Genomic DNA, 20,295 nt, shown 5'->3' on the forward strand with positions numbered 1-20,295 from the left:
ATAATATTTTCTATTGAATAAACACTGACCATGTGCCAGATACTATGCTAAACTAAGAGATGTATACATATCACCTTATTTAATTCTTATAACAACTGTAACATATAAGAACTATAATTATCCTCACTTTTCATAGGAAGAAACTAAATCTGAGATTAGGTAACACATCTGAGATCACCCAACTAATAATAAGTGAAACTGGGGTTCAAATCTGATTTCTTTCCCCAAGCTTAGGAACAAGGGCAGCCAGGTTAGGTTAGAGAGACAGGGAAGGAGCAGGAAAATACCCTTCACTTTGACACTGGTTTAAATGAAATTTAAACTCCAAGCAACTTGGAAACTCTTGTAAGGCAAAAGCCATCATACAGGCCCACATGACTAGAATAATGCTGCTCATATGCTAGAGAATCAGTAAATATCTGTGGATTAGTCAGGAATGCTTAATTTTCCTAATTATTTTGTGGTGGTGTGTGTGTGTGTGTATCTGTGTACATCTGAATGTGTGATGTGCATAATACACCCTAACAGCCTCAGTTTAGATCTGATGTGTTCAAGCTCATGTACAGTTGACAGCGAGTGAAAAAGAAATCCTACACATGGTCAATAAGTCAACTTTTCCAGAACAAAGGGAGACTATACATGAGTATCAATTTGTGGATTAATATTTAACTGTTATATGTTCATGAAAAGAACACTCAGGATACATTAGCTCTGTGGGCACAGGTGATTTTCAATGTAAATTTGTGATGTGGTTATAGTTTACAAATAATTGAAAACATCTTTCAACGCTCTGGAATTGGTTCTCTTTCTACCACTGGCCCCACCTCATGAGATCAATAATGAAAAATGTGTCTGTTTTAAGAGAGGGTCAGAATTGGGCAAATAGTCAAGACTTTAACACCTCTCAGAAATATTTTTCAAAACAGTATTTAGAATAATAACTCTCAGTGTGCCCAGTGTAAAAAAGATACAAAACTAATTCCCAGTACAAAAACCTCCCACAAGTTATTAATGTTCATTTCAATATACCTGTGACTTGAAATGATTAAAATTTTTAATTTTAATTTGCACTATAATATATATCTACAATTTTACCTGTATTGGGTGAAATTAATTTCAGAGTAATCTAATACTATATTTAACAGTCTTATTCTACATGTGGCACTATCCATGTTTTAAATGCTCAGTAGCCCAATGTGGTTGGTGGCCTTCATTGTTGCCACACCGTTCCAGATCCTCTTTGTCTAATTTCCAAATCATCAGACCTCTCAGATGACTCTTGGTAAAAGGCTGTCAATGAAAAATAATGATCATTTAGAAATATTTTTGTGGATCGAATGGAAATTTAACCAATATATAAATATACAAAATCTTGAACCTCTGGAAACAACAGGAAGAAACATGCAAATGGGGGGTGTCTGGGACAAAAGAGAGGAGGAGGGAGAAGAAAAAGAAGAAACCCATTATAGGTGGTTCTAAGTATGAGCTAAAGCTTATTTGAACACAGAGACATCCTGCCTAGTGGCTTCGTGACTAAGCTGCAGTAAAAATCATTTCTGGGCACACGGAGACAATTGTAAATATATGTAAACATATTTGATTAAAATGAATGAAAAGGGAATCTGCAGTTTTACTCAGATGTTATGACTAACACAGTTTGGTCGTGTGTTGAGTCTTTAATGAAGCCTGGCTAAAAATACTGCTGCTGATTTCATCGGAAGTTGCTATGCTAATAGGACCTGTTACTCTCCTTTAATCCTCATAACAAGGATTATGAGGATATGTAAGTAAAGATGAAACCTACACGAGGAGCTGGAAAAATGAGAGACAGCTGGTAAGTAATCAAGGAGTCCATGAGGACAGAGGACAGAAAAGGAGACTGGCCGAACATGACATGTCACAGAGGCTCATAAATGGGACTTTGATCCCCAAACCCTACATTTCACCTTTTTCTGCCTACTACCTGCTCTTCAAATTCTGACTAGGAAGCAGTTTGGTCACCCTACCTCAGTTCTCCATTGTCAGATAGGAACCAGAGTTCCTTAACCCTTCTGAACTTTGAGGGAAGGACCGTACACTATTCAGGGTTGTAGCCCATGTGCCTCTGTAAACCAGGTACCAAAAATATTCTTTTGAATGGTGTTATTAATCATTCTCATGGACTGGGGCTTTTGGCCTTGGTTGACTTCAGTCTCTCATTGTATCCCTCAAATAATTTAAAGGGATCACTTAAAGAGATGCCTCTAGCCCCTAGATCATTACTTCTGAACTGGGAGAACCTGATTGAGTCACTGACTCAGTTTTCTCATCTATAACATTAATATAATAATGGTACCTTTTTCATAGGCTTGTTATAAAGATTAGAGATAATCACTAACACAGTACTTCACACAGAGTAATCATTCAGCACATTAGGCATCTTGTAGCCATATTGTTTTCTGTGGTATCTCCAGTGCCAAGAAGAGTTTCTAGCGTAGAGTAGGGACTCTTTACCTGTTGAACCAATGAACGAATCACTTTATTTTATACCAAGTGGAAAGCATAAGTTTTATTGCTGAGGTTGAATACTTTGACCATGAAGAAAAGACGAGAAAAGATGGTCAGCAAGGGATGGAGCCTGAAGATAGCATATATACCTACAGAGCAGTATAGTTCCTAGTCTCTTTGGGTCATTGGTTCCTTTGAGAATCCAATGAGAGCTGTAGACTGTCGACCCACAAAGCTTTAGATAGTTGCATACACAGATATCCAAGGATCTGCAAGGCTATCTATGGCCTCCATGTTAAGAACTGCTCAGAAAGTTAGGACGATCATGATGATGAGAGGGGAGACAGGCATTTGAAGGATCATGAGAACCTGGATCTTTTCCTTTCCCTCCCACTTCACGCACACAGTTTAAACCAGACAGGGCTAAAACATGGACCCTGGAGTGCGATTCCAAAGTTAACAAAGAGACTGTAGAAAGAATGAAGAGCTACAGGTCATTCTCATTTTTAAAAAGACACCAAAACTCAGATTTTGCATGAGGAAACTCCAGAACTGGGAAACTCCAGAACTGGGAAGTCACCTCATCTTGTGCCCAGGATGACTTACTAGCATGAGCATCTGGAGGAAAAACTAACCTCAGCACTGGGGGTACCTGAAGATTTCTACCCATAAATGAGGTGGCATTGTTCCCTCTGCTAGTATTTAAAGTGATGCATTCCAGGTTGCAGACACAGAGGTTGGAGTTAAGATAACGGGCATATCAGAAGTCCTCACTGCAGGGTTCCAGAAAGACTGCGTGCTCAGCTAAGGATCAGATGAGCCTGCTCTTTTCTGGTCACCACAGGGGAAAGGAATTGTCAGTACCTGCCTTTCGGGATTGAGAAGGCTCAGGCCCCAATTCAGGTGAGTCAAGATCCCTCAGGGTTTGTTGGCTTGTTTTCCATTGTGGTTTACTAAGGATATATTTTTTAAATTAATGTTTATAAATTTCTTCTCAAAATGAGCTTACATTCTCACCCTGTTCCATGAAAAATAAACCTAGCTATCATTAATAATTTTTCCATGTCTAAAGGTAAGGTTTTATAATTTTAAAAAGGTTATACATACATATTTAATTGGGGCTCTTCACTAATTCAAAACAAGTCTTCCTAAATAAATAGCAATTAAATTTGCTCTCTTTCTTAAAAGGATGTGATTTTATGTTCTCGTGTATTAGAAAACCTTTTTAAAAAATAAACCATAGAACAAAGGAAACTAACTTTTGATACCCATGCATTGGTTCAGGACTTGGAAACTCCTGGATTTGACAAAGCATGGGCAGAAACAATTGTATCAGCATTCGCCAGTTTATCAAATGTCAGCTTGGATACTACCTATAAGGAGATGGTCACTCAAGCTCATTCAGAAATAACAGCACAACAACTAGGTTCATTTGGACTCCATCAGGAAAGACATGGTCATCCTAGGGAAATGTAAATTTGCAAATATGAGAGCGGAGAATGAGAAAATGAAAATTGAATTCGAACAAATTAAGCAACAATTGATAAATGAAACCAGTCAAATCAGAGCAGATAATAGACAGGACATCAACCTAGAAAGGAGCAGAGTAAGAGGTATGTTTACAGGTCGTGAAAAGAAACTTACGGAAGCAACCACAGAATTTACAAAAAAAAAAAAAAAAAAAAAAAAACCGTAAGTATTATCTCAGAGACCAGTAATAAAATTGACACTGAAATTGCTTCTTTAAAAACATTAATGCAAAAATAAAATAATAATAATAATGCTAATGGAATCTAACAAGCTTGAGACTGTCATTCTCTCGCAGCCTCAGAGTTTACTGCTGACTTGCCTGGCAATAGCACTGGGATTTTATAGAATCTGGAAATAGCAGTGCAAGGACTATATTCTGCTCCTACTGCTGCTGCTATTGACTTCTTAGAACACTGCACCAGGACAGATTTACTTTGAACACTGAAAGTTGCAGCAAAACTTAATACAACAAGATTGTTCAAAGTAAATAAGGACTAAAGAGAAATATTTGTTTTAGAATAAGATGTATTTGTCTTTGTTCTTAAGTCTTTATTTTATTGTGTTGAAAAGCTGCCATTGAAAACCTGATTAATTTAAGAGAGAAGGGCCATTTGTCTTTATCCTTTGATAGTTCATAGAAACGGAACCAGAGTGTTCTTGCGTTTGCTTGGACAATTGTGTAAATCACATAGGGATTTCTTTGGTTATTGCCTGCCTACATGTTTTGTTGTTCAGCTCTCCTGATAATTGTTACCTTTTCATATTAAAATAAAATATTATAAGAAAGTTATTTGGATTTTAAAAGTGACTTACCATATAGCTGGAGATTGTCTGGGATTTTTTGCAATGAACAGTTAAAAACAATACATTAAAAATTTTTAATGTGAAAAAATGAGGCATAATTAAGCATATAATCTAAAACGTTATACAAGTAACAGGCCTGAGGCAAAAATAAATGATTAGAATTATCAGACACAGAGAAGTAAATAATAATGTAATTTACTTCAGTGATGTTATACGACTATTTGAGATAATCACTGAAGAAGTAAGAATTTCAAAAATAATCATACTATAAGTACTATATCCATTTTAAAAATATTGCAACTGCTTGTGAATTGCCACTGGGTTAAAATGGAAAATGGAAAGGACAGAAGTTACTGGGAAAGTCCACAGACCCAAATGGAATATGGTAAGAAAAATGAAACAGGGCCCCACTGTGCTGAGAAGACAAGGGACACATGTACCAAGAGAATTAAAGAGAAGTCGGACAAGAGGGAGGTGGCTGAGCAATTTCTTAGTTGTCACTAGACTTCCCCCAGACCGTGCTCTTCACTCGGGCTGTGGTTTTAGAAAAACTCTATGATTTGAAATAAGCACTATCATCATTGCTCTCAGTTCTCTAACTGCTCTTTAGCCCCAACCCTTCAGATGATCTGTCTTAATGACTTAACCATTAGGCTTAGGAAATTATTCAACATGGTCAAAAACAATGAGCAGAAAAATATTATCTCTTGGATGAGGTTTTAGATCAGCTCATTGGATATATCAAGTCCAAGACAGATATATCCAGTAGGCTGGTGATTTTCCACCTCTGCCTTAGCTAAACAAACTATAAGAGAGAACACAGTAGCTGACATCTGTGTGGTTGATTGTAATGCAATGTGACACATTGACACACACAGCCACACAGCCACATACCCACACAAACCAAAATGGATAACACATATGTGACTGATGCAGAATTAGTGATATCCTTCCATAGATCAGGATGTGTTCTCATACACTACGCCAAAGGACAAGGCTGAGTGTTTCGAGTGGCATCAAAAAATTATGAAAAACAAACATATTTAGAGACTTAGCTCAAGGGTATAGAGACAGGATTAAAATGCTCTATTTGAAAAAAATACATTTAAATAAATCTCTGTAGGTCTAGCAATACAGTATTCCCTCACTTATCATGGGTATTACATTCTGGACCTCGCTCCCCACCCCACCCCACCCCACCCACGATAGGTGAAAATTCGTGAACTAGGAACCTTACATTTATTTTAGCATTTATATATATTTTAAGGCTTTATAAACCTTTCCAACACACTTATAAACCATTCCCACTCCCTTATTAACCTTTCCACACTTTTATAAACACTACTTACGTTCTTAAACATATTCTACACTCTTAAACCTACATAACTAACAACATACATATACAGTACCATGAAATCCTGTGATACAGCAAAAAATCCTCAATAAATAATAAATATAATATTTTTTTTTAAATCCCACGATACAGTGAGGCCACAATTAGTGACCTGCGATATAGAGAGGGACTGCTGTATTAATAGTACAAAAAGCTAACATATGTTTTTTAAATGTAATATACTTTATTTATTAACCCAATACATCCAATGTATTATTATTTTAACATATAATTAGTATAAAAATTATTAATGAGATACTTTACCTTTTTTTTGGAAAGAGCTAAGCCTTCAAAATTCAGCATGTATTTTGCACAGCACATTCCCAGTGCTGGACATCCACATACGGCTTGGCTTGTGGCTACTCTATTGAACAGCCTACCTCTCTAACCTGAACTCACACTACTTTCTCCTTCAAAAATAAGGATTCAGCTCTCGTGGGTTGTTTTTTCTTTTTTTTTTTTTTTTTTTTTTTAGTTTCTTAGGCACACACCTGCTTCTCACCTCAAGACTTTTGTACATGTTGTTCCTTCTGCCTAGAACAGTCTCCTGAACTATTCTTACATAAGTCAATGCCTCAATTTTCATATAATCTTAAGCATCACATGCCAGAAAGACCTCCTCTAACCATCTTATACAAGGTCAGGTCACTCTTATCAGAAGATCTTGTTACTTATTCAGAGCACACTTCGTGTAAATACTTATTCACTTACTGGCTTTCTTGTCTGCATCGTCTGTCACTATACAAGGGTAACCATAAGTTTGCCCTAGTTCCTTCATAGCTGTTGTCTCAGGATAGTTATTAGTATCACCCTTTTTACTCTCAAAAGTGTCCTGATTTATATAATATAAGTCTACCCTAGCCGGGTCCTTTGCACAGAGAACAGTGCCTGGTACAAGGTAGGCATTTATTAACTATTTATTGAATAAAAGATGAATAGTCATCTTATCATATTCTTACAAAAAATTATAGGCATTTTTCTATATGATAAATGGATTCCTGGAAAACTGCACATTCTGTAAAATCTCACATTGAAAATAACAGGTTTTATGAGAAAAACATCGTTGGGGCAAACTCAAAACTCCTGTGGCTTTGTAACCAGAGAAATAATGAAGACAAAAACTGGTGGAGACAGCAGACCCCCAAACACTAGAGTGGAAATGCCTGGTGACAGGTGCTGAGACACTGCAGATGCAGTGTCCTCTGAGCCAGAGCTGACCTACATCAATACCTACCATGTGTGAGGCACTAGGCCATGTAGTTCACGAACCTAATTTCCTGTGAGAGAAAGGAAGAATACAAGTGTGTGCAAATGTATAGCTTCAAAACTAACTCTTTGTAATATGTGTTGCAAGTCTTTAGTATCACGGGTTCTGTGAAAAGAGGCAATGTAGTAAAAGTAGAAGGACAAGGTGCTCTATTACTGCAAAACTAGCATTCTGCTAGTTTCAGAGGTGACTCATATATCTGTTGCAGTTTCTATGTCCAGAATTCAAAATGAGAATCATGCTTACCTTTACCATGACATGGAAGTTGGGAGGGAAGTGTAACAGAAATTTACATTATGGCTCTCAAATACCCACAGAGAACCCTAATACCACTGAAAAATTATCAGCCAGGGACTCCCCCTTCCCCACCAAAACCACAATAATTAGTGAAACCTTAATTCTCTTGCCCTTCAGCTAAGGTTCAACTTCATATCTATGAGGTATTTTACCACCTCTGATTCTCCTGGGCTGCCCCTGATTGTCATAACAAATTACCACTGCATTTCTATGTTAAGTTTTGCACAATTAAAGATTCTCTCTAGCTCATTGAACTTTGTCAAGAAGAAACAAAGCTGTGCTTCTTAACATCTGGGCAAATAAACATTGAGAGCATGAGAGGAAGCAAGAATCTTGAGTTTGTATGGTCTAGCTTCTACTGCCATGATCTCCTTTACTGGGTCCACCTCAAACTTCTCCTTGTTCCTTGACATCCAGTTAGTGCTATATTCTTGAGTAATGGACTTAGAGCAGCAATTCTCCATCCCTTCCCACAATAAAGTGTGAGCATCAGTCAGTTTGGCTCGTCACTGCCGTAAAACGCCTTGTTCCTTACACACTTCATCATAGAAACTCAACTTGTGTTAGTTCTCAAGTAGAAACCTGGGCTTTTAGAGTCAGGATGTTGTCCGAGGATGCTGCACAATTAAAAGTTTTTTTCCCCCCCACACACAATCTAACATTATCTAAAATGGAGTCCACTAGTTGTTAAAAGTGCAGACGCTGAAGGCAGACCGCCTGGGTTCATACCTCTAGCTCTACCGTTGATTAGCTCCGTGTCCTTATGAAGACTACCAAAACTTTTTGTGCCTCAGTTTCCTCATTTGTAAATGGGGAGTATACAGATACCTACTTATAGTATAAAAATTAAGTGGTTGGTTGATATATATAAAGTGTTTTAAAGGGTACCTGGCACCTAGTAAGTGCCCAATAAATATTTATTTTACATAAGATGTGTTAGGTGGTTTACAGATTAATTTTTTAAATAATTTTGTATTTACTTAATGCACACCTAAAAATATAACTCACATATTAAAACCTATATTCAGATTCAATTTGCTTAGGTTAAATGCAATCAGAAAGCCAATTGAAAACTAGGCTAGGTGATATATTGACAAGGCAAAAATCACAAAGGTGGGCAGATGAATGACTGAAATTTAGGAAGCACTTCTCTAGTTAGGAGAGAACTAAAAATTCACCCAATAAATAGATCCAGCCTGGCTTTGGTCATCTGTAAGTCACATGTAGAGTGGGCTCTTAACTTACACCCAAGGCTTTTTAATTTTTTGAGTAACGGGTCTCTGCAACCAGCCCCACGTATAGTTTTTTGCTCCAGCTTTTGGGAATGAAGTTAAGGTAGTTTTGTCCTAAAAACTAGACATATGTTAACTGCACAAGTGCAATATTGCTGTTAGCCAAGGAGCATGCTGACTTGGTTTTGCCTCTTTTCAGCCCAGGCAAATTACTGACTCTTTCTGACTGTGTTTCTTTTATCTGTGAAACAGGGACTCAGAGAACAGCTCTGCTTCCTCATAGGGATGTTATATCCAATACCATATGGCAGGTGGGAAACCTCTTGGCAGATACTGGGAAGAACGATACACACAGATGTAAAGATTGAGCATACCATAAAGCTGTGAAAAACTGTTGCTGTTGACACCTTTAGGGGAAAGTAGACAACACTCAAGAATCTTAAAAGAGGACATAGCATAGTGGTCTAGCACGTAGTCTCTAGAGCCACACCATGGGGCTCCAGTCCAAATGGTACCCCCAACTGCCTGTATGAGCTAAGTGCCTGGATGTCCTCATCTATAAAATGTGGATGATAATATGCCCACTATTCAAGGATTTTATGAATACTTAATACTTAACACATGTAGAATGCTTGGGACAATGGCTTATTCCCAGTATGTGTCCAATAAATTAACTATTAGTATCAAACTACTATATTTAGACCCCTGGCTGGTTTGGCTCAGTGGATTGAGCGTCGGCCTGCGAGCTAAGTGTCGCTGGTTCGATCTTCCAGTCAGGGCACATCAGAGAAGGAAAACTCTGACTCCAAAAAAACCTCCGCTGCCTTGCGGCATACCTCTTCAGGGGAAAGGCTAAGGGAGTAAACCCCGAGAGAAAATCCGGAGCCGGAGTCCCTAAGGCGGTTCGACGTTGTAGTCAACACCGGCAACTCCTGCGGCGCACCTGAAGCCAAGCTGTATTGACTCCGTCTTTCCCTTGGACCCTTCAGCTGCGAAGAGAGGGGGGGTCTGATGCATGGGCAACAGCAGACCCTCCATATCACCCTGCCCAGGCTCTGTAGCTTCAGCTTCACTGGAGAGGACACTCCAGCGTCATCGCAAGATGTCGATTCAACACGGGAGGAGACAGATACCGTGTCACTCCCGAGTCGGACTGCACAGCCATTCTCGGCGGTGCAGATAGACTCTTAAGAAGCTACACCATCGTCTCTCGAGACGGACGGCTGCCGACGATTTCATGGGATTATTGAGAGAGTTATAAGAGATATGAAAGTATTCAGTAAATGTTTGTTACTCTTATTCTTGGATCATTTTGCACTAGAAACTATAGAGCTGGCTTTCAAGTCACTTACTTGGTGGAATTAGATACCGGGTTCCAGTTGAGAGACGGAAGTACATATTTAAGTAATGACAGTGTGGCCCATGTTTCTAGCTCTTGGTCTAGTTACACGCCCCCCCACCCCCACCCCCCTGAGGGCTTATCTCTTGGAAAAGGTGCTCTACAGGCAGGAGGAAACTTGAATGAACGAGGCTCACATTCTTCTCTTTCTGTGAGAAGATTCATTTAATCTCATTTCCTCAGTATGATTCCAGGGACTCTATGCTTTCTTGCCTTTACTTGTCAATGGATCATCTTGCTACTTTTTCATGTTCCTACAGAGCACGTTGTTCAGGTGGCCAACTTGTGACAAGTCAGATGTTGATCTCAGAAATGTTTCTAGAGTTCTCCCTCAAAGCATACAAAATGCTTGACAGCTGTGGTGCCCGGTTCTTGATTTGTTATTTACTAGATAGACGGCCCAGGCCTAACACATACAGGGGCCACCACTGCGGAAGGCCCGGACGCTTGATACCATATGGAGTTTGCCATCTGCCTTCCATTTCAGACTCTAGTCAAATCAGTGATTTTTACCAAAAAAATACAGCATCACATTTCCCAACCACATTTGTAAGAGCAGTGTAATTTCAAAATCTTGATCCAGAAGGTCATTGAGATAAAAAATACATTCATTTTAAGCAAGCCATGTGTTTGAATTCATGCCCTAGAAGTCAGAGTGGACTGTATCATCCACCTTGGACGTCACTGCACTTGGGCTGGAGGAAGTTTATGGAGCACACTGACCCTGATAGGACCTTATAAAATGAATTAATGGGAAGTGTGTCAAAATCTTCCCTTTTCAATATGAATCATGTGTTTGTATCTTAGGGTATAACATGTGATGCACTTAAACAGAGAAAAGATTCGAGAGGACAAATGTCGTAAGGAAGGATAGGAAGGAATGTGCTAATAAAATAGCCACAATAAAGCTAGCCACTATGATAACCTCTTCACTAAATTATCTTATTTATCACATAATGTGAAGTATGTGTTCATCAAAACCTTACAATCATAACTCTAAAAAATGTTATATTGGTTTTTTGTTTCCCTTTGCAAAAGAAAAAAACGGTAGCCAACCAGGGCAGCTAAGAAACCAGTTCTGAGATAGTGCAGTCTGTACTTGCCCATTCTGAGCATTTGAATATTTAACCTAAGGGTTGTCTGGTCGGTACAATGTAAGTATCTCTTTTTGCTATCACAGATCTATCTGGATTAGCAATAGGATAGCAGATATTGGCATGCAATCAGGAGGAGCAAAGTACTTGAGAGTTTTGCTACCACCTGTGGGGCAACTTGTAACAGGCTTTAAGTTATAAATAAGTTACTAAATCCATGGCGCCCGATTTGCTCAGAAAGAAGAATGTGAATGGATATACTAGAGAGACTTGCAATGTCCTTAGGTTGATAAAGGTTCTTCAGTGGTGCTCACGTTGTTCAAATGGAGTCCAGAGTCTCAGAACGAAACCCAGACTCCTCAGGCTGACACACCAGGCCTCTCCCAACCTTGTTTTCCCCTTCTCCTCCTTCCTTTGGCATTCCCTTATCAACCCCTCTCTTCGACTTTCTCTCCCACAATTTTCTCTCTATTTGTTTATTTTAAATTGAGCAATGAGAAATTTTTATAATTAACATAAAACAAATTAACATCCTCTGTATATGTGTTATAAGAAACACACACACCTAGGACATGGATAAAAATAATAAAATGACTTGCTGCCCATGACTCTACCATAATTTATCATAGGAACTACATCTTTGTTAAAGCATATAGAAAAGATAAAATCATAATCCTCATGAGATATAAAATAAACACAGGTCAAATATTGTGCTTAAACTATTAATTAATAAGGATCAGAAGTCACAACCTTTTCAAGGGAGAAGCCAAGGAGCGGTGCGCACATAGGCGATTAGAAATGCCAGGACGAAGGCTTTCATGGATACGCAACTGGTCAGGGTCAGTGGGGTCTCTGTCAATTACACCTTCATTGAGAAAAAATCATTTGCTTGTCTATGGACAAGAATAATTTGCATCAATAGTATTTTTAATAAGTTACAAAGTTGTAAAATAGCTCAAAGACAATGAATGTCACAGATAACCTGAGAAGATATATTATATAGGACATCCAGTCGTCGTTCTTTTTCTTTTTTGCCATTTCAAGATTTTCTGTGATTTATAAGACATTATATGCCTTACAAGGTTTTTATCTAATAAAATAATAGCCACAGTTAAGTGTTCGCAACTGTAATAACCTCACTATTTAAATTACCTTAATTATCATATAACTCCAGAAAGCAGATGTTAGTCAAGCCTTTAAATGAATAAAAATTTATTTCTTTATTCTTGTTCTATTACAGTTGTCCCAATTTTTCAAAAGATGGTAAGAAATTACTATGAACAACTATATGTCAAGAAATTTGACAAGATGGGTGAAATGGAAAAATCTCTAGAAATATATAATCTTCCAAAACTGAATCAAGAAGCAGAAAACCTGAGTAGATTGATAAAAACTAGTGAAATTGAAGCAGTAGTCAAAAAACTCCAGGCACACAAAAGCCCTGGACCAGAAAACTTAACAGACGAATTTTATCAAACATTTAAGGAAGACCTAACTCCTATCTTCCTCAAACTATTCCAAAAAATTCAAGAAGAGGAAAAACTCCTAAATTATTTTTTATGAGGCCAGTATTACCTTAATTCCAAAATCAGGTAAAGACACAACAAAGAGAGAAAACCACAGGCCAATATCGCTGACAAACATCAATGCTGAAATTCTCAATAAAATGTTGGCAAACTGGGCCCCACAACACAGTAAGTGTATAAACCTTAAGTGCACAAAAACCTTCAAAAATGTTATATCAGTGTTTATTTCCTCTTCACTGAAAAACAGCTGATGGCCTGAGCAGCTAAGGGAATAGTTCCTATACATATACATTTGTCCTTCCTATGGTTGTCCCATGTTGCTCTGGCCTTGGGCAGTCTGGTTAACAGGTACAGGATCTTGGCTGCTTCTTCTTTCTGTTTTGTTCTTTGTTTGTTCTTGTTTGTGTTTTTAAGTGATCACTGAAAGGTCTTAGTTTTGACCAGCTCCAGAAATGTCCACACAATGCTGGGGCCTGGAGTTCGGCCTGTCTCTGTCTAATCTGGATGTCCTTGGACTGGTCTCCTTCTCTCGATACTGACCAAGGGAGGGGATTTTAAGCTCTTTTCATGGGCAGAGTGTTGCTTGCTTGGAAAGTTAAAAGAGCTCACTTTTTGTACAGAAACTGGTTCTTCAAGATACTTCCTATGAAATGCTGTCAACCCCTGAACCCTTGCTTCTAATCCCATTGTAGCTCTTAATATCCTAGTTTGATATCGTCACACAAGTATAAAATACGAGTATATTTCACATGTTCATTCATTTATTCTCTTGACAAATACTATGGACTGCAGTGAACAAGCCAGTCAAAAACCTTTGCCCCTGCAACGCAAGTGGACAATTTTTTTTAGTAAGAAGTAGAATCTTTGATATGCTAAGTGGTAAGGGTACTATAGAATAAAGAAAGCAGGATCAAGGATGGGAAATTAATGGAAATGTGGCATGAGCTGAGGAAGCGTGGACGTTTTTTAGTTGCTTGGTTAAGGAATGTTTCACAAAGATGGAAAGGTGGAGGGTGAGGCATGTGGATCTCCAGGGAGAGGATGCACATTTTCCAAGTGCAATGACCCTGAGGTGGGAACATGCCTGGGATTTTACAGAACAGCGAGAAGGTCAAGGTGAATCATGTGAAAAATCACATTTTTTTCTAAGTCATTGAATATACACCTTATTGGTACACTTCTAGCCCTCCTGGAACTACTACAGAAGTACAAAGATAGACTGTGAATAAATGAACGAATGAATGAATGAATAAGTGGAGCCCAATGTGCTTCTTCCAGTGCCGATCACAGCATATTAATGTCATAAGCCTATGGAGTTTATTTTTCATCCTCTGAAATTTATGAGGAGTTAACAATTTTTAAAATTAGAACACCCTTAAATTCATTCTTTTGCCTAACTTGTTCCTTCTTATTTCTTAGATAACTTATTTTTATTTTTATTTTTTAAATATTTTATTATCTATGCTACTATAGTTGTCCCAATTTTTCCCCTTTATCCCTTAGTAACCCAGCCTTATCTTAGAAAAAAATTAAAGCTTTTGTTCTCTATTCCTTTATATTTAGATATTAAAAATAATGTGATGAAAGTGTTAATTGATGTTGGAGAATGTGTATTAGCTCTCTAAAACAGCCATTTAAAAGCCTGACAGATGTGCTTTGCCAAGAAAAAGAACCTTCAATAAATGTTTGGTTTCAGATACAGATCAAAGGCACTCTCTTTCCCTAACTTTCAAAGATGGCTAAGACAGACAGACATCGGCAGCCATCCATCTCGAGAGACGATGGTGTAGCTTCTTAAGAGCTGAAGCTACAGAGCCTGGGCAGGGTGATATGGAGGGTCTGCTGTTGCCCAAGCAGCAGACCCCCCCTCTCTTCGCAGCTGAAGGATCCAAGGGAAAGACGGAGTCAATACAGCTTGGCTTCAGGTGCGCCGCAGGAGTTGCCGGTGTTGACTGCAACGTCAAACCGCCTTAGGGACTCCGGCTCCGGATTTTCTGTCGGGGTTTACTCCCTTAGCCTTTCCCCTGAAGAGGTATGCCGCAAGGCAGCGGAGGTTTTTTGGAATCAGAGTTTTCCTTCTCTGATGTGCCCTGACTGGAAGATCGAACCAGCGACACTTAGCTCGCAGGCCGACGCTCAATCCACTGAGCCAAACCAGCCAGCAGAGAAAGACAAACACTATATGATTGAACTGACATAAGGAATCTAAAAAATAAATAAACAACCAAAACAGAAACAAACTTATTGATACAGAGAACAATGTGATGGTCACCATATGAGAGGGTGGTTGGGTAGAAGGGTGAAAAAAGTGAAAAGGATTAAGAATTACAAATTGGCAATTATAAAAATAGTCATGGGGATATAAAGTACAGCATAGAGAATATAGTCAATAATACTGTAATAACGCAGCGTTATCCAAGATTCCCAGAAGTAACGCTCTCTATCTCCTTGGAGACTTCAACGCAAGAGTAGGAGCCGACCACATGGCCTGGCCCACCTGCCTTGGAAACTTTGGGAGAGGAAAGATCAATGAGAATGGTCAGCGACTGCTTGAGCTCTTGTGTCACCACGGCCTGTGCGTGACAAACACATTCTTCAAGTGCAAAGAGATCCACCAGGTGTCATGGAGGCACCCCCGCTCCCGCCATTGGCACCAGCTTGACCTCGTCATCACCAGAAGAACGGATATTGGCAGCACCCTCCTCACCCGCAGCTACCACAGTGCAGACTGCGACACGGACCATGCCCTCGTGGTAAGCAAGGTGCGCATAATGCCGAAGAGGTTGCACCACTCCAAGATGAAGGGTCGCCCACGCATCAACACCAGTTGTGCCAGCAACCCAGTTAAGACCCAGCAATTCATCAACAAGATGGAAGATGCACTCGGCGAGGGAGTGGCGGCAGATGACATTATCGAATCCAATTGGCCACGTCTCCGCGACGCCATATACAACTCCGCCATTATTGCTTATGGGAAGAAAGAGCGGAAGAACGCTGACTGGTATGAGGCTCACTGGGAAGAAATGGAACCCGTGATCGAGGCTAAGAGGAAGGCCCTACTGGCTTACAAGGCCACGCCCACTCCCAGTACACTTCAAGCTCTACGGGCTGCCAGGAACAAAGTCCAGAAGACCGCCCGCCACTGTGCCAACACCTATTGGCTAAACCTGTGCAGAAGCATTCAGGAAGCCGAAAGATGGCTAAACAGTTACAAAATCATACATATTTTTTTTTTTAATTTTCACTTTGTCAAGTTATTAGCCATCCCCGGTTCAATAACACTGTTATTTTGAGCACTACAGGTCAGATAAAATGGTGAAAGTTGTTTTCATTATCATGTTTACTAGTCATACAGCAGTTAATGACTTACAAAGTGCTTTCTAGATCTTCTTTGTTTATTCCTCACTAAGCCACATGCTATGTAAATTTTTTCAAACGGGTTCCCACGTGAAAAGATATATAGTAAGTATGTGCCAGGAGCACCTCAATTGTAGGACTGGAAGAATATGAAAGCAAGAGCTGTAAATGCCATGCCACCTTATGCTAGGTATGTTTGTTTCCTGGGGCTGCCATGCTAAAGCACCGAAACTGAGTGGCTTGGAACAACAGAAATGTATTACCCCACAACTGTAGAGACTAGAGATCTGAAACCAAAGTACTGGCAGCAGTGCGCTCCCTCTAAAGGCTTTTGGAGAGAACCCTTCTTGGCGCCTCTAGCTTCTGCTATTTGCTGGCAAGCCTTGGTGTTCCTTGGCTAGAGATGCATCGTTCCATTCACACAGTCATCTTCTTCTGTGTCTTCTCATCATCTCCCTTTGGGCATGTCTATTTCTGTGTCCAAATTACTTCTTTTTATAAGGACACTAGTCCTATTGCTCATGACCTCATTTTAACTTGATTCCCTCTGTAAAGATCCTACTTCCAATAAGGTCACATTCTGAGGTAACGGGGGTTGGGACTTCAATCTGTCTTCTCAAGGGGACACAACTCAGCTTGTAACACTAGGCTATCCTGCAAGGTGGTGGTGCTGTGGGCACCCAATCAGAGGGGAAGACAGGAGAAGATTGACAGATTGACCAAGTAAAATATAGGATGCCCAGTTAAATTTGGATTGCAGATACAATCCAATTTTTTAGTATAAATATGGCCTAAATATTTTATTAGACATTCTAGTTGAAAAATTATTGGTTTCCATGGATGGGCCTAGAGTTTGTTAAGCTAAGTGAAATAAGTCAGTCAGAGAAAGACAAGTACAGTATTCCCTCACTTACCGTGGGTATTACGTTCTAGACCCCCCTCCCCCCGCAATAGGTGAAAATCCGCAAAGTAGGAACCTTACATTTATTTTAGTATTTATATATATTTTAAGGCTTTATAAACCCTCCCCACACTTATAAACCATTCCCAGTCCCTTATTAACCTTTCCCACTCCCTTATTAACCTTTTCCACACTTTTATAAACATTACTTATGTTCTTAAACATATTCTACACTCTTAAGCCTATGTAACTTTAACAGCATACATATACAGGACCGCAAGATCTCATAATATAGCAAAAAACCCGGGATAAATAATTAAATATAATATTTTTTAAAATCCCGCGATACAGTGAGGCCGTGATAAGTGAACCGCGATATAGAGAGGAACTGCTGTAGCATATGATTTCACTTATATGTGAAACTGAAAGAACAAAATCAATGAACAAACAAAACTGAAACAGATTGATACACACAGAAAACAGACAGCTGTCAGAAGGCAGGGGATTTGGAGGTTTGAGGGACTGGGTGAAAAAGGTGAAGGAATTAAGAAGTGCAGATTGTCACTCACAATTTGTGACAGGAAGTCCAGCATAGGAAATACAGTCAATAATATTGTAATAACTATGCGTGGTGCCAGGTGGGTACTGGAAATATTGGGGAGAAAACTTTGTAAAGTATATGATTACTTAAACACTATGCTGTGCACCTAAAACTAATACAAAATAATATTGAATGTAAACTGTAATTGGAAAATAAAATTTTAAACAATATTTAAAAATAACAATTATTGCTTTTTTTTATGGAACTCAAATTTAACTGGGTGAGCCACAGTCCATCTGACAACCCTAAAACAGGCTCCTTCCTTCTTCTGTAGCTTCCAGGTTCTTTCCCACCCCACAAAGCTATCAGAAGTGAGGCCATACTTGCAAACAACACTGTGCTAGAAGCTAGGAGCCTTGGATTCCAGTTCCCAATGTCCTGTAGGTGTTTGATTGGACCAAATCACTTAATATCTCCAGGACTCAGCTTTTTCATCAATTAAAATAGCAATAAGTCTTTCCTAATTACCTTGAATTTTTATTGTAATGCTCAGATAAACGAAATGAAAACACTTCCCAAATGTTCAAGTGCTATCATAATAGAAAGATATTATTTGTATAACTTTGCACTTAGGAGCTTGAAGTTCTGCCTTATTTCTTGCTCTGAAAGCCAGCTCTTATCTGCAAAAGGAGTGTGGGCACCTTCATCTCTCACCTTTAGTAAATTAATGGCCTCCTTTGAGAACGTTGATGACCAGGACATTTTCCTGTCAGTCATCTGCCCTGAAACATAGAAGTTTTTCTATCAACACTTTAACACATCTCTCTCTCCCTCTAGAGATGGAATTAGTGTTTGTGCAGCAGTAGGTGAGAAATCACTTTTTAAATTCTGAGAAAATCTCATTAAAAAAGGGGGTGGGGGGAGGGAAGAGAGAGGCCCTGAAATGCTGAGTATTGAGATCACAGCCTTTCATGAACAATATGCAACCAGTTCTGGAGAAAATTTTCAAATAAGAACTAGAATAATTACCCACACTTGCTAAATAAACTCTCGATGTGGTTGCTGTCAAAATGAAAATCCATCATTTCTATTTTGACTCAAAGGGCCCATAATTAAATAGGCATGGCAGCTGTTTGAAACCCATGCACCTAAGGAGGAAAATTACATGCTTTATCTGGTAAGGAGACTGGGGTTTGTATTTTACATTTCCTCTCTAAGAGATTTTTTTACCAAAAGGTGATTTTTTTTCTTCACTTGTTTGAAACAAAATGCTTGTCAGAGTTTACAAAGAAGTATCATAAAGTGAGAATGAATTTTAGTAGATGACAGTAGCTTATGTACCATTTCCAGATATTTACCATTTTAATTATTTTCCTCTAATGTGTTATAATTAGTATCTAAGTGTACTATAAGTGCATCAGTGTACTGTCATTGTTTCAATTGAGCATTTAAGTGGGTTACTGGCAAATTTTAAATCAAATTAATTTTTTTGTTTTTATTAAATACTTATTTTATAAACAATTAACTTCTACTTTCTATGAGACCACTGTATACTATTAGCAATATGTGTCATTTACACCTCTATTTATAGACTATACAAAGACCACATTCTGTGAAATTAAATGCCAAAGAAAACAGTTAAAATATTTATGGTGTCCGAAAGAGCTAACATATTTTATTTTAACTGGAACTTTTGTTTCTAAATAAGAGTTTCCTTTTAAATTTTGTGTTCAGTTCAGAACATGGCCTTAAGATATTAGTATTTTATAATAGTCAGTGGCTTTATAATAACCAGTGACTGCTTCTTCCCTAAGGTTCACATCACTGGAGAGTACAGCTAAAGAAGTGGGGTGTCTGTCTGTCCTGCTGAAGGGAACTGGGAGTGGGGAAAAAATAGGCCTGTGCAACTCTGGCTATTCTGCCATGGCGTAGAGCTTCCCAGGAGAAAAAAAGGCCAAGCTGCATCTACCAAGTGGACCCAAAGTGCAAATGTACCCACTGATAGACCTGACACATTTCCGTCATCTGAGAATTCCAAGCAGCTTGTGCACAACTCACGGGGTCTTAGACATTGATCGGTGGTCGCTATGGATGGTCTCGAGTTGTCCTTCAGAGCAATCTGAATGTGGTTATCCTCCAATTTGGAAATATCTAGAAAATTTTAAGGTTCAGAGAGCTTTTTTTTTTTTAGGTTTGCAAGTCTTTTGACAGATGACAGTGTACTTAGCCATAACAAGACTAACCCTTAGGACTAAGCAGAGCCTAGTTACTACTAGGAGTTTACATAATCTTCCTAGAAGTGAATCGTTACTATCTATTTCCACTTTGGAATACTTCCCCTCATTAACTAACCCCTCGTTCTGGAAAAAGACCACCTAAACCTTATAAAGCACTTTCACAATGGTTCTCTCAAATCTCTTATCTGTGCTATAAAACTGAGGCACGCGTGTCTCAAAGAGATGCAGTA

The 20,295-nt window shown here is 38.8% G+C and overlaps 1 pseudogene; it reads left to right on the forward strand.

The window, feature by feature from the left end:
• The first annotated feature begins 3,870 nt into the window (after positions 1-3,870).
• LOC150008201 (coiled-coil domain-containing protein 90B, mitochondrial-like) lies at positions 3,871-4,375 on the forward strand (annotated as a pseudogene).
• The last annotated feature ends 15,920 nt before the right edge of the window (positions 4,376-20,295 follow it).

This window comes from Furipterus horrens, unplaced genomic scaffold (genome assembly GCF_987537825.1).
Source record: "Furipterus horrens unplaced genomic scaffold, mFurHor1.1.pri manual_scaffold_5, whole genome shotgun sequence".
In the NCBI taxonomy this organism is placed as follows: Eukaryota; Metazoa; Chordata; class Mammalia; order Chiroptera; family Furipteridae; genus Furipterus; species Furipterus horrens.